Below are 14,268 nucleotides of genomic sequence, written 5' to 3' on the forward strand. Positions count from 1 at the left end.
GTGGGTCTTGATGGTTCACTGGAGTACTTAAGACAACTCAAGAACCAACACAGATGCTTGCTGATGCTTGGAGACATTTGGCTATTAAGCCAAGAGATGAAGCCCAGAATTTGCCCCAGAGAAGCCAAGAGAAGACCCCCAGTCACTAACAGAGAAATGCCATGGGAGAAAGAACAAAGGACATATAGGAGCTGAGAGAGGGGAGCTCAGAGACATTTTGGAGAAAGTCATTTTTAAACACAACCTGGGAGCAAAGTACAAGTAGATGCCAGCCACATGCCTTACAAAATGATAGAGGTGTTCCAAACCCCATTGGCTTTCCTTCAGTGAAAGTATCCTCTTGTTGATACCTTAGTTTGGATACTTTTATGGCCTTAGAACTGTAAATTTGTAACCAAATAAATCCCCTCTATAAAAGCAAATCCATTTCTGGTATTTTGCATAATGACAGCTCTAACAAACTGGAACATCACTATATGCTAACAAACTAGACAACTTAGATGAAATGGAAAGCTTCCTAGAAAAGCATGAGCAGCCAACTTTGACTCAAGAAGAAATAGAAGACATCAACAAGCCAATCACAAGAAAGATTGAATCAGTCATGAGAATCCTCTGAAGACAGAAAATTCCAGGAACAGAGAGCTCTATCTGTGACTTCTACCAAGTGTTCAAGAAAGAGTTAGTACCAATCCTGCTCAAATTAATCAAAAAAATGAGTAAGAGGGAAAGTTACCTAACTCACTCTATGAAGTCAACATCACCCTTATACCAAAGCCAGACAAAGATGCTACAAGAAAAGAAAATTATACACCAAACTCTGTAATGAATATAGATGCAAAAATCCTCACAAAATACATTCAAATTGATTCCAGCAGCACATTAAAAGAATTTTACACCATGACAACATGGGTTTTATTCCTGGTATGCAAGGCTGGTTCAACACAAGAAAATCAATGAATGTAATACACCACATCAATAAATCAAAGGGAAAAACCACATGATCATCTCAATTGGTGCAGAAAAGTCATCTGACAAAATTCAAAATCCTTTCTAGATGAAAACACTTCAAAGGATAAGAATAGAAGGAAATGTTGTCAACATGAGGAAGGAAATATATGAAAAACTCACAGTTAACATCATAGTCAATGGTGAAAGACTGAAAGCTTTTCCTCTAAGGAAATAAAAGAAAAATAAAAGGGTGCCCACTATCACCACTGTTATTCAACATTGTGCTGGAAGTTAGCAATTAGGCAAGAAAAAGAAATAAATGGCATCCAGTTTGGAAAGGAAGAAGTAAAACTTGCACTGTTTGCAGATGACATGATCCTACATGCAGAAAATCCCAAAAAAATCTACAGCAAAGTTACTAGAGCTGATAAATGAGTACAGCAAAGTGGCAGGATACAAGATCAACACACAAGAGTCAGTAGTATTTATATATATTAATATTGAGCTATCTGAAGAGGAAATAAAATAATTTCCATTTACATTAGCAATCCAACAAATAAAATATTTAGGAACAAATTTAACTTAGGACATAAAAGACCTATACACAGAAAACTATAAACCATTGCTAAAAGGAATCAAGGAAGACCTAAATAAATGACCTACATAAATAGAAGGTTTTCCATGTTCATGGATTGGAAAATTAAATATAGTTAAGATGTCAATTCTACCAAAATTGATATATAGATTCAATGCAATACCAATTAAAATCCCAACTTACTTTGCAGAAATACAAAAAAAAAAAAAAAATCAAATGTATTTGGAAGGGCAGGGTGCCCTGAATAGCTAAATAATATATTGAGAAAGAAAAATGAAGTGGGGGGGTGTCTCAACACTAACTGACTTTAAAACATATTACAAAGCTACAGTGGTCAAAACATCATGGTACTGGCATAAAGATAGGTATACTGACCAATAGTATCAAGCTGAGTGTTCAAAAGTGGACCTCCTCATCTACAGAAAATTGATTTTTGATGAAGCAGTCAAGTCGACTCAACTGGGACAGAGCAGCCTATTCAAGAAATGGTGCTTGGAGAATAAGATATCCATATCCAAAAGAATGAAACAGGACCTCTGTCTCACACTTTATGCAAAAATTAACTCAAAATGAGCCAAAGACCTAATCATTAGAGCTAAGATCATAAAACTTTTAGAAGAAAATGTAGGGAAATATCTTAAAGATCTTGTTGTAGGAGGTGTTATCCTAGACCTTATACCCAAAGCATGAGCAACTAAAGAAGAAGTAAATAAAGGGGATCTTCTCAAAATTGAATAATTCTGCATATCAAAGGACTTTGTCAGTAAAGTCAAAAGGCTGCCTACACAATGGGAGACAATATACGGAAACCACATCTCATATAAGGGGTTTAATATCCAGAATATATAAAGAGATCCTACAACTCAGCAACAAAAAGACAACCCAATTTAAAAAATGGACAAAAGACATGGATAGACCCTTTTCCAAAGTGAAATACAAATGGCTCAAAAGCATATGAAAAGATACTCAAATTCAGTATTTATTAGGGAAATGAAATCAAAACCATGATGACACTTCATCTCACAACTACTGGAAGAGCCATTATCAAAAAAAAAAACAGAAAACTACAAGTGCTGAAAAGGATGTGGAGAAATGGGTACACTTATTCACTGTTGGTGGGAATGTAGAATGATGCAGTCACTCTGGAAGTGAGTTTGGCACTTTCTCAGGAAGCTAAGTATAGAATTACTTTATGATCAAGCAATCCAATGACTAGGTATATATGTACTCAGAAGAACTGAAAGCAGAGACACAAGCAGACATTCCACACCAGTGTTTATAGTGGCATTATTCATGATTGCCAAGAAATGGAAACAGCCCGAATGTCCATCAAAGGACAAGTGTATATACAAATTCTGGTATAAACATATAATGGAATTTTATGAAGCTTTAAGATGGAATAAAGTCATGATGCATGCAAAAATGTGAATGAACCTTGAGGACATTATGTTGAGTGAAACAAGTGAGAAAAATAAGGACAAAGACTGTATGGTCTCACTAACATGAACTAGCTATAAAGATAAAACTGAGAACTAAAGTTGAGAACACAGGTTATAAGGAGATAGAAAAAGGTAGAAATTGGGCATTTAATGCTGAAGGAGTACAGAATGTTCAGCAGAATTAATTGTAAAGATCCAGAAATAGATAGCACAATATTATCTGATGGTAGCACAAAATTTAAGTAAACTGAACAATGCTGAGCGAGAGTTTGGTTGAAAGAGGATGGCTAGGGGCATGAATGATGCCAGAAGGAAAGATAGGGGATAAAAATGGGACTGTAAAACTTAAAAAAAACCTAGAATGGCCAATGATGGTGATTAAATGTACAAATATAAGATAGTTTTTACATGAGGGAGAACAAATCAATGTCACCATTGCAAGGTGTTAAAAATGTGATGGTATATTAAATAAATATATTTACTGCAAACTAGGGTCTATGGTTAACAATATCATTGTATTCATCTTTCATTAATTGTAGCAAAGGCAATATACCAAACTAAATTTTAATAAGAGGGGGATATAAGGGAGGAGTATTGGATTCTTTTGTTGTTGCTGTTGTTCCACTTTTCAAATTTTCTTATTATTATTTCTTTGTGGAAGAAATAGAAATGTTCTCATATAGATTGTGGTGATGAATGCATAACTATGTGATTATACCCAGAGCTATTGATTGTTCACTTAGGATGGATTGTATGGTGTGTGAATACAACTGCTTAAAAATAATAGAAAGATACAAGTGCTGGAGAAGATGTGGAGAGATAAATATAACTATTCACTGTTGGTAGGGAAGTAGAATGGCACAGCTCCTCTGGAGAGCATGTGTTGGTTCCACAGGAGGCTAAGTATAGGGTTGTAATATGATCCTGCAACCCTGTTATTTGGTATGTACTTGGAAAAACTGAAAGCAGGGACATGAATTGGCATTTGCACACTGGTGTTTATGGTAGCAGTATTCAAGATTTGCAAAGGGTGGAGGTGGCCTAAGGGTACATTGACTGATAAATGGAAGGGCACACTGTGATGTATACATGCGATGGAATGTTGAGTGACTGCAGAAGGAATGAAGTTGTATGGCATGCAATTAGGTGAACAAATCTTGAGGACATTATGTTGAGTGAAATAAGCCAGAAACCAAAGGACAAATACAATATGGTCTCACTGATATAAACTAATTATTATGAGCAAACTCTGAGAATTGAATTCGAGAGCATAGGTATCAGGTGATAGAAAGTGGGCAGAGATTGGTCAATCAAAGATTAAGGAGTACAGAATGTTCAATAAGGGCTCATTGTAATGCTTCCTAGATCGTAAGCTCTTAAAGCAGTCACATCTGTTTCTGTGTTTTAACTGTTATTTCTAAATTCTGAGATGCTGTGCTTTTTGTGTATAACCTTGTAGGTCCCTGGAACTTTGACTTTCTGTGTGATGACTTGAGACTCAGAGATAGAGTTTTGCAGCTCTGAAAGCCATCATTGTTCCATAGAGTAACTGTTAAAGAAGCCAAAAAAGAGATCAGACTTCAACTAGAAATAAAAACAGAGCTGATCTGGTTGGAACTAAGGTAAATCAGAATACAAGGTAAAGGATGATACTGTATGTTTTAAAACTTCACCTTTTGTGTGAGACCAAAGGAAGAGCTATTTATTTTGTCCAATATTTAAGTTTTCTGTAGCACACAATCTAATTTACCCTGTGTAACCCATTCATTTAAACAACCTAAACACATGGATGCTAGAATAGGGAATGGGACCTTGTAATTCTGTATCACTTAATGTAATACCCTGGGACATTCTAGAGTATGTTGGGCAGATAATAAAAATTACTTGCAAAGTCCCTTCAGGGGCTGGAGAAAAAAGATGAAACTTTTAAACTTCCCAACCTGGGAAATTCCTGATACTTTCTCAAGCATTGGGGTCCTCTAATTTAATAAGTCAAGCCCTTGATCATGAGGCTTGCTATTATGGAACTTATTTCTCTAATGGGGAAGCTAAGCCTACCTATAATTATGCTTAAGAGTCACTTCCAAATTTCTGATGGATATAGTAGGAGCAAGTTCAAAAAAAAAAAAAAAAAAAAAAAAAGAGTCACTTCCAGAGAACTTCTTTTGTTGCTCAGATGTGGTCTCTCTCTCTCTCTAAGCACAACTTGGCAAACAAACTCATTACCCTCCCCAGTATTTGGGACATGACTGCCAAGGTTTAAGTCTCCCTGGCAATATGAGACTTGACTGCCAGCTATGACCTGGCCTTGGCATCTTGGGATTGAGAATGCCTTCTTAAGCAAAAGAAATGGAACAAAATAAAGTTTCAGTGGCTAAGATATTTGAAATAGCATCAAGAGGCTATTCTGGAGGTTAATCTTATGCAAGCTTCAGTCAGATATTACAAGTTGCCACAGTATGCCAAGCCCCAACCAGCAGTATTCCTTGAAACCCTGACAAATCCCCTGGGCTCTGTCTAAGACTCTATAAAAGTTTTACCTATTAAGTTTATTTTTCTCAGAAACTTAAGGCCTCCAGATTGTTCCTATGACAGGTAAACCCTGAAACCCAGAGGTAACAGCCTCTCCAAGAATATCAACCAGTTTCCATCCTTTACCCCATAATATCAACACCCCTTTCCAGCATGAAGGAGTTAGAATGGTCTTTGCCCAAATACCCCTGATGATTGATAGAATGATTAAATAAGAGGGAGGAGGTGTAACTGAGAAATTAGGATTTAGCAAATGATTATGACTATGGACTCATTACATAGATGTTTATTTTTAGCTTCTAGTGTATTTGAATAGCTAGAAGGAAATACTGGAAATTGTTGAGCTGTAATCCAGTAACACTGATTTTTGATAATGATTGTATAGCTATATGGCAAAAAAGTTGGTTGCCTGTGGCTTTATGGATCTACTTCTGGAAGTTTTATTCCATTCCACTGATCTATATATCTACCTCTGACAATACTACATTGTCTTAGTTAACTTACCTTTATTGTAAGTCTTAAAATTGGGTATAGTGCAATACTAGGTGTCAATAAAGGAGGGGCAGAGGATAAGGGGCATGGGATATTTGGGGTTTTCTCTTTTTATTTATTTATTTTTCTGGAGTAAAGCAAATGTTCTAAAATTGATCATGTTGATAATTGCACAGCTATGTAGTGTTACTCTGAATCATTGATTTTATACTTTGGATGGATTGTACGGTGTGTGATTATATCTCAATAAAATTACATTTAAAAAATGGGACCTAAACACCCAGGCCTTGATATCACTCCATGTATATACATAATACTAACATGCTTAAGAGCAGGGCCTGTCCTCTTGGGGTACCAGACCCTTAGATGTACACTAAGGTACAAATGAAGATGCATGACATGATTCTCATATATCCAAAATCCTAACATTTACAGAGTAACTAAAACATACAGTTTGCAGTTTTATTTCCAACCCAAAATTCAACTCAGGTATATATTTGCCTGCTTGGGAAGGGATCTGAGGGCCAAGAAATGGCTATCTTCCCCCCACAAACTGTCTCTTTTACCCCAGTTCCATTTCTGAAAATTTGCCACTTTGCATTTAACATCCCTTTTCCACTAATAGAAATATTTTATTCATGTTCATTAAACATTGCCTCTTTTACTAAGTCCTCAAGAGAGACTTTTGGGTGGGGCATTCTATGAAGTCACCAACACTTCAGTGGGATAACACTAGGTTGAGGGGTAGGAGTCACTAGAAGGGGTAAAAGACGTGGGAAGAAGGGAGAGAAGAGGAAAGAAAGCCACATTTTGCTGATTGCACAATCAAGGACCAGCCCTGTGGAGGGTAATCTCCAAAGATTCCTTCAATGACCCCACTCAGGCCAGCTTTCTGTCCTATACCAAAATGGATTGAATAATGAGCAGCTGTTGCCTAGCTAAGTTCTCAGGAACCATGAGTTGAAAACAATTTCCACACTCCGGAGACATGAAAACTGCTGTCTTTCCCCTCATCAGAAATCATCACTTGTAAGTGTCTCGGTCTCAGGGTGATTTACAAGAGCACTAGAGTTTGCCAGGGAGGGCAATGCTCCCCATGTGGCCACTATTCTATCTCAAACAGAATTGGGAAATTTGCTATTATCCTTTAAAATTATCTTTGTATTTGTTTAGTTGTTTTAGTGGTTTGCCTTTTTGAAAATTCATCTGGATTTTTGTTTTACCCTGATTTTTGGCAACTCCTCTCTAGGCTTGACTAAACTTGGCTTTGTTTTATGCATCAGGTGCTGTTTCATTTTGACTCACCACCCATTGGAGTTGGGGGTGACCAGGGTGTTTAGGCCCTGCTTTGCATTTTGGTGACTGGGCCAGAGTAGGGTAGCTATTTCTTATTCATTTTAGAGTTTGCTTTTGGTCTCATATACCTCCCTGAGAAAGTCCTTCCATTTATTTGTCTTTCATGTCTCAAATGCCTCTATCTTAACTGAGTATTGAGTTGGGTAGGTGGTTATCAGATGTAGAAGATATAACTGACTTATTAAATCCAGTTTTCTAGGTCACCTTTTGATACCCTTGTCTTCATTGTGAAATTTGCTGACCTGGAGCATGGTTTCTGAAGTAGACATAGTTTTAAAATGCAGAGAATGCCACATAAGAAAGCTAATGGTGTGATATGAAGGGTTTAGAAATGATCCCCTTTCCTATCTGTGCACTAAAGCAAAAAAAAAAAAACTTCTTAGTTCATGATTTTGCTTATGATTAATTTGGTCATAGCACTCAGTTGTATGCTTAGGCAGACTGTTTTTGTTCTGTGTTCTGCACATTGACAGTGAAACAATCTTTTATAATTGTGTTTGAAGAGCATGAAGTAGCATACACCACTTTCCTTATGTACATTATAATTCCTAAAACCAGGTTCTTCTGGAGGGAAGAGTGAGGAATTTGTTGGGATAGTTATCAAGAAACATGGTTTTCACTTGACTATAATTTACCCACTGTTAATTGAGCTTTTTATGAAAATTCTGTAGTATACTTTTGAGGGTATCACAATTTAAGTCTCTTTTTCCCAATCTGGTATGAAAAAGTCCAGGTTTGGAATCTTTGGATAAATAAGTTTAATTTCAGAAGATCTCAGTTCCAGTGGTTGTAAGGAGCAAGTAATACAAATCAGAAATTTCTTTCTAATGTTTTTGCTATCTGACATTAAATTAAATGTTCATTTGTTTTCGTATTTATTGTTTGTTTTTTTTCCCAAAAGAATGTAATCTCATTAGGACAGGAAACTTGTCTTATTCTCCACAGTCTCTCTAGTGTCTAAAATGGTGCCAAGAATATATTAAGAACTTAATATTTGTGAAGTTAGTGAATGACTAAGTGAATGACTCATAGACACTTAAAGTTGGGAAGCTTTAAAGCCATCTAGTTCAGTCTCTTCCTCCACAACATCCTCTCCAACACAACTGACAGTCATCTAGTACAGGCTCAAGTCCTTCCAGGGACAGAGAAATCACCATCTCCTCAGACAGTTCATTATACTATTGACAGAAATTTCTTCCCTATGTTGAGTTCAATTATCTCACTGAAATTTTCACCTTCTAGTCTTTATCCTGCCCTTTGCAGCCACACTGAACAAGTTCTAATTTTCAATACAATGGGCCTTCAACTTTGTGAAGACTGTACTGATGCTCCTGTTAAATCTTCTCCAGGTGAAACAGCCTCAGTTTCTTTAGCTATTTCTCATATGATATGCTTTTGAATCCTTTCATCATCCTGACATGCTTCGGTGACCTCTTATTTCTGTCCTAGTACTATGATCTAGCAAGTGCACAATGTAGAACTAGCCTCTCCTTGTTTGGTAGAAATCCATTCATCAGCAATTCATGGGTATAGCTGTTCAACATGTTCTGCATCTAACTGTCTTATAATTCATCCCACAATTCACTATTTGGTGCACAAGACATAATGAGAAAGTTTGTAAAATGACTTGCTAAAAACCAGATATATTAGGTCTATTCCATTCCATTCATCTGCCAGTATAGTAACCCCATCAAAAAATGAAATGAGGTTAATCTGCTTAGTGAGGCAAAACTGTATCTTGATCCTTCCTTGCTCCCCCCCCCCCCTTTTTCATGGTTTAAGTAGAGAGTTTAAGGTTTATTAGAGGAAGAAGGCAGGTGGGAGCCGAAAAAAAGAAAGAAAGAAAATGGCTCCAGTTCTCTGAGAGCAGCATTTTTTAAAGAAAAAACCCACATTGGGATGGGAGGGTGTTGGGGGGGAAGGGTGCCTGCTGAGTGTGTCCTTTGCCTTGATTGGGTGCATGCCTATCAATTTCTGGGCTGATTGGTTGCTAGGGTTCTGATGCAGTATTCTTCTTTGAAATGTAGCTGTGCTATCTATCTAGGGAGAGCAGGCCTTTCTGGTTGTTCATCTTATGGGCATATCTGATCTTGCCTTATCCACCCCCTGGGGGTCAAGGCACCACCATGGCTGGAACAGCCTTGAACAGCCTTCATCCTTTAGTTTATGGTGCACCTGGTTTTTCTGAGATAAGCTGCAGGGTCCCTAGGTCATAAATTCCTTCTATATACTAGATTCTTTTTCTGGAATCTGACATTCCTGCCTTTTATTTTTAATAAAAAATTGGCATGGGTTTGGGTTGAATTTTGAGTTAATACTTTAACTTAGCTCAAAGCAACTTTTGTAGGGAATAGTGGTGTCACACTATTCTCTTAGCTACTTCCAGCTGGGTGTGGACAGATTGGGGAAGAGTTGCTTTGAACTAAGTTTTAGCATTGTTAGATTGATGTTTGGATATCTTCTGCTGGAACCAGCTGATAGTGATGCTTTTGCTGCGGCAGGAGCAAATTCTCAAATTTTTGTTGCAACAGGAGCATGTTTTCTGAATTTTGCTTGTGAGTCACAGATGCTATTGACCTGATGGATGAATTCTTTTCTTCCATTCCTTTCAAAAACCTGCAAACTCTAGGCCTAGTGTCTGAGGAGGTGAAGCCATCACCAAAATCCTGGCTGCAATGCCCGTGAGGCTCCAAACACCAGCTCCCCTTGCCCTCTTTTGAATAATCATAAACTATCTATTTGAGCCAACACATGAAAACATATTTGAAAAAGAAAAAAAATATCAAAAGCACTCAAGAATTTAAAAATATCATTGGAACTGTTCTGAATTTTCAGGTATACACTAAAAAAACACATATGGACTGTGAGGTTTGTGTATGTGTGTTCTCTATGTTTCCGGCAGAAGAATCAGTGTGCAAATAATTAATATTGTCAGTGTTGATTATAAATCCTTATAATTAGACTTCTTATAATTAGATGAGTAGAAGAAATGCAAACTCCCCTTGATCTATTACATCATCATGTCAGGACACAGAGTCAAAGATGTAACAGTACATCTGGTTCTAGTTGGAATTTTTTTTTTTCAACAAGGGTAAAAGGCACTTTTTTTCTTTCTCCTTTTTTCCCTCCCCAGTGAAACATATCCAAGAGAATGTAGGCTGCAGGAAATCTCTAGTAAGACCTTGTATCCCCAGGATCCTTGACCCCCAAATTTCTATTGTTCCAGGAAACAGTACATTATTTTCTTTGTGTGAGTGAATAAAACCACACTGTACAAATTCACTTTGGATATTTCTATGTCTCTGAGATAGGGACAGATAAAATGAGGCTTAGATTAATTAGGCATCTAACCCTCACCTAATACCTAGGACACATAAAGGGACATGTGAAATTAATTAAACATTTGTACTGAGTAAAAGCAAATGCTTTTAGAAACTGCAAAAATTTCAAGTGCCTCTCCCCTCTCATTCTCTCTCCCTCTCTCTCGCTTCTTTCATCCATCCTTCTTTCACTCTTCTATTTTTCTCTCTCTTTAAAAGAAGTCTCCAGAGTTTGCTCCAAATTAAAATCTTTCCAAGTCCCTGCCAGCTTAAAAACTCAGATTCATTGAATAAAGGTAAAGCATAATCAATATTTCATTATTTCACTATAAGGATTTACTGAGTTCAAGTTACAAATATATACTCTTCTCTCTTGAGGCTTGAATTTCACTGAAGGAACTTAGAGTCAGTTTTCCTTAAACTTAAATTTTCTTCATTTGCATACCACTTTCCTAATATCTGCTATGTTCATCATTTTTGTTATTAATTGCTTACAGTTTTTAAAATATGATTCCCTTTTAAAACTTAAATACCCATTTTATCCTTATACTAAACAACAGGTATGTTGACATGATGTGCTTGATGTACTAAATAAGATAAAAAATAAAATTTATGTACCACTGAAAATTATCTGGAGATAACCAGTAGTATATGTATCTAATAACACGTTCTACCTTCTGAAATGATTTTTCAATCTTGACTCAACTGCCTATAAATTTTACTTATGTTTATTCAGGATCAAAAGTTCATTACAATGTAGGTGCCAGGAATTCCATCAGCACTCACCAGTGTCACAACTATGTGTAGGATACACAGAGGGGTGAGAGAACTGGTGCTAAGATCAGATGTAGTAGGGATTTGTGTCTCCTCATTACCCTTATTCCTCCCAATCTCCTGTAGTGCCAGTTTTATACTTTCTTCAATCCTGAGCCATATAGTCTATACTTAGTTAAGAAGTCTTTGAGAAATTTATTGGATTTTACCTTTTGTACTTGAAGAGGTTAGATTTGAGGTATGATAGAAACATTCTAAAAATAGCATTGAAGGGCAAAATGAATTTTCTTCTCAAAGTTAATATGAAACTTCAGTTGTTTAACTTCAGGTCCCAGATGACCTGGTACATGGCAGTGATTTTAGCATGCTATCCCAGCTGAAATTAGAATACTAAGGGTACCATTGGGATTGTCCTAAACTGTAGTGTAAGTTCAGAGTCTCTCATGCCTATAGTACAGATGATTAAATTTTAAATTTTAATTGGCCTAAGGATGTTATGTGACCCTCCAAAGAGGGTAGCCATCTCTTTTTACAATGATCACTGTATACTTTGATCCTCTAACAACTGTGTAAAACTTGACAAAATGGAAGAATGGCACTGTTATTACTCCAGAGGTTTAAGTTTGCAAAGGCAGTTCCACCCATCAAAAATTTATGTTTCCTCAGTTATTATGTCCATAAGTCATAGAATTGTCTGGCTAGGGCTCTACAGGCCAACTTATTAGGCTTTTTTTTCCAAGCATGTCCTGCTGAATCAAGCAACCTAGAGTACATATGTCCATGCTGAAGTCTGCTATTTCTAAGCCAAACCAAGTCAAGAAAACAACAAAGTACTCTTCACTGAATTACCAGTCTGAGTAATTTAAAGTAATATTTCAAGAAATACAAAGGTTTTGGGTTTTAACAAAGTTGTACAGTGGCTTCCTCACAAAATCATTGAGACAGTTTAAAGGGGTCACTACAAACCAAGGGCATCCTCACAATGCACTGACCAGGTGAGTTTATTATATTTTATTAAGATGCTGTCACCAGAGCTCCAGAGTCACTTAATGTCACCTCCTGGAATATGGATTGATATCACATGATATGTAGATATGATGGCCTACCTCAGAGGAGACCTTTGGAAATATACAATCAAAAGTCTTCATGCAGCAGAGGACATGGTGGTAGCATGTAGCCTGTGCTGAGCCAGGGTCTGGGTGGGGGCCTTCTGTGGGTTGTGGGCCAGTGATGCCTGGGTTGCTTGGCTCTTGTGTCCCCAGTGCCTGCAGGAGACCCACCATCTGCAGTGGACTGCTGCCATCCTGAGTTGTGCCCCAGAGGCCTGGCTCAGGCCAGCTGCCACTGCTGACAGTGCTAACCTGGTTCTCCAGGCCCACTGCAGATGAGGAGGAGGAGCAGCAACAGTAGCAGGGAGCAGGCAGGGCCACTGACCAGGATGCCCGGACCAGGCAGATGAGGCAGAGGCTGAGATCATCCAATTGCTGAAGCACACCAAGTTGAGCATGATGAAAGATGAGCCCAAAGAGGCTGAGCAGATTATTCATGATGCTCTTCATCTTGCCTATCAGAGCGATAACAAGAGGTCCATCACCTACACTTATGATTTGATGACCAACTTACCATTTATACAAGGTCAGCTTGAAAATGCAGAAAAACTTTTTAAAGCAACAATGAGTTACCTACTTGGAGGGGGCATGAAGCAGGAAGATAACACAATCATTGAAATCTCCCTTAAGCTGGCCAGCATCTATGCTGCTCAGAGTAGACAGGAATTTGTTCTTGCTGGTTATGAATTTTGCATTTCAACTGTAGAGGAAAAAAATGAAAGAGAAAAGGAATTAGCAGAACATTATGTCAGTGAAAGAGAAAGCCAATACCCACCTCCTCCTGGGCATGTGCTTGAATGCCTATGCCTGCTACCTTCTATTCTCCAAGCGACCATTACAGGCACAAAAGATGTAAGAAAAAGCTTTATAGATTTCTGAAGAAATACAAGGAGAATAACAGCCCTAGACCATCATGCTGATGAGTGACTTGGCCACAAGCCTGGATGCCCAGGGTCACTTAGATGAGGCATGCTGTTATGTACAAAGGGCATTGGACATGGCAAGGCAGGTAAAACACCCCAAGCTATGCATGGTGCTCAGCAATCTAGCTGCAATTTTTATACATAAAGGACAATACACATGAGCAAAAGAGATCTTCCAGGGAGCAGTGAAGCAAGTGAAGCTGAAAAGAGATGAGGTTTCTATACAACCCATCAGGGAAAAGTAGGATGAGCTGTCAAAAAAAGTAGACCTTTGATTTAATTTTATTACACCCTAAATGCATTTTTAAGGAGAGTAATTTCCAGTAACCCAGAGGAACAGCTATTATGCCATCTTCAATGAAACCAAAATCAATAACTTTAAGTCCTGTGTTCATGATATTGACATTTCCTCAACTTATCCTCAGTACAGGACAACTTGTATAGTCTCTACCACTCTTCTTTTTTAAGGAAAAACAACTTTCACCATCTGACCCCCAACTGATTTTTGACCTGATGATGGATGTGAAATGATGCTTTCAGTTATAATATCTGGCTGAGTGCAGTCCATGGTGATCTAGATGTAATGAGATTCAGATGGGCTAAGCTCTCCTCTTGGGGGGAGTGTTCCTGTGGGATGATCCAGCCTGACATCTATACCATAAGATTTGGCCCACTGATTTGCTGCCCTCTCTTCTCTTACTTTATCAATATCTGGCAGACCAGAGCTACCTGTCTCATGGCAAAAGGGGATTATGTTTAGTTGTTTTTCTTATAATCTGC

At 37.7% G+C, this 14,268-nt stretch overlaps 1 pseudogene; it reads left to right on the forward strand.

Annotated features, from left to right (window-relative positions):
• LOC119522237 overlaps positions 1-13,763 on the forward strand; it is a 30,167-nt pseudogene extending 16,404 nt beyond the window's left edge.
• Positions 13,764-14,268: the final 505 nt, after the last annotated feature.

Source organism: Choloepus didactylus, chromosome X, assembly GCF_015220235.1.
Source record: "Choloepus didactylus isolate mChoDid1 chromosome X, mChoDid1.pri, whole genome shotgun sequence".
Classification (NCBI taxonomy): domain Eukaryota; kingdom Metazoa; phylum Chordata; class Mammalia; order Pilosa; family Megalonychidae; genus Choloepus; species Choloepus didactylus.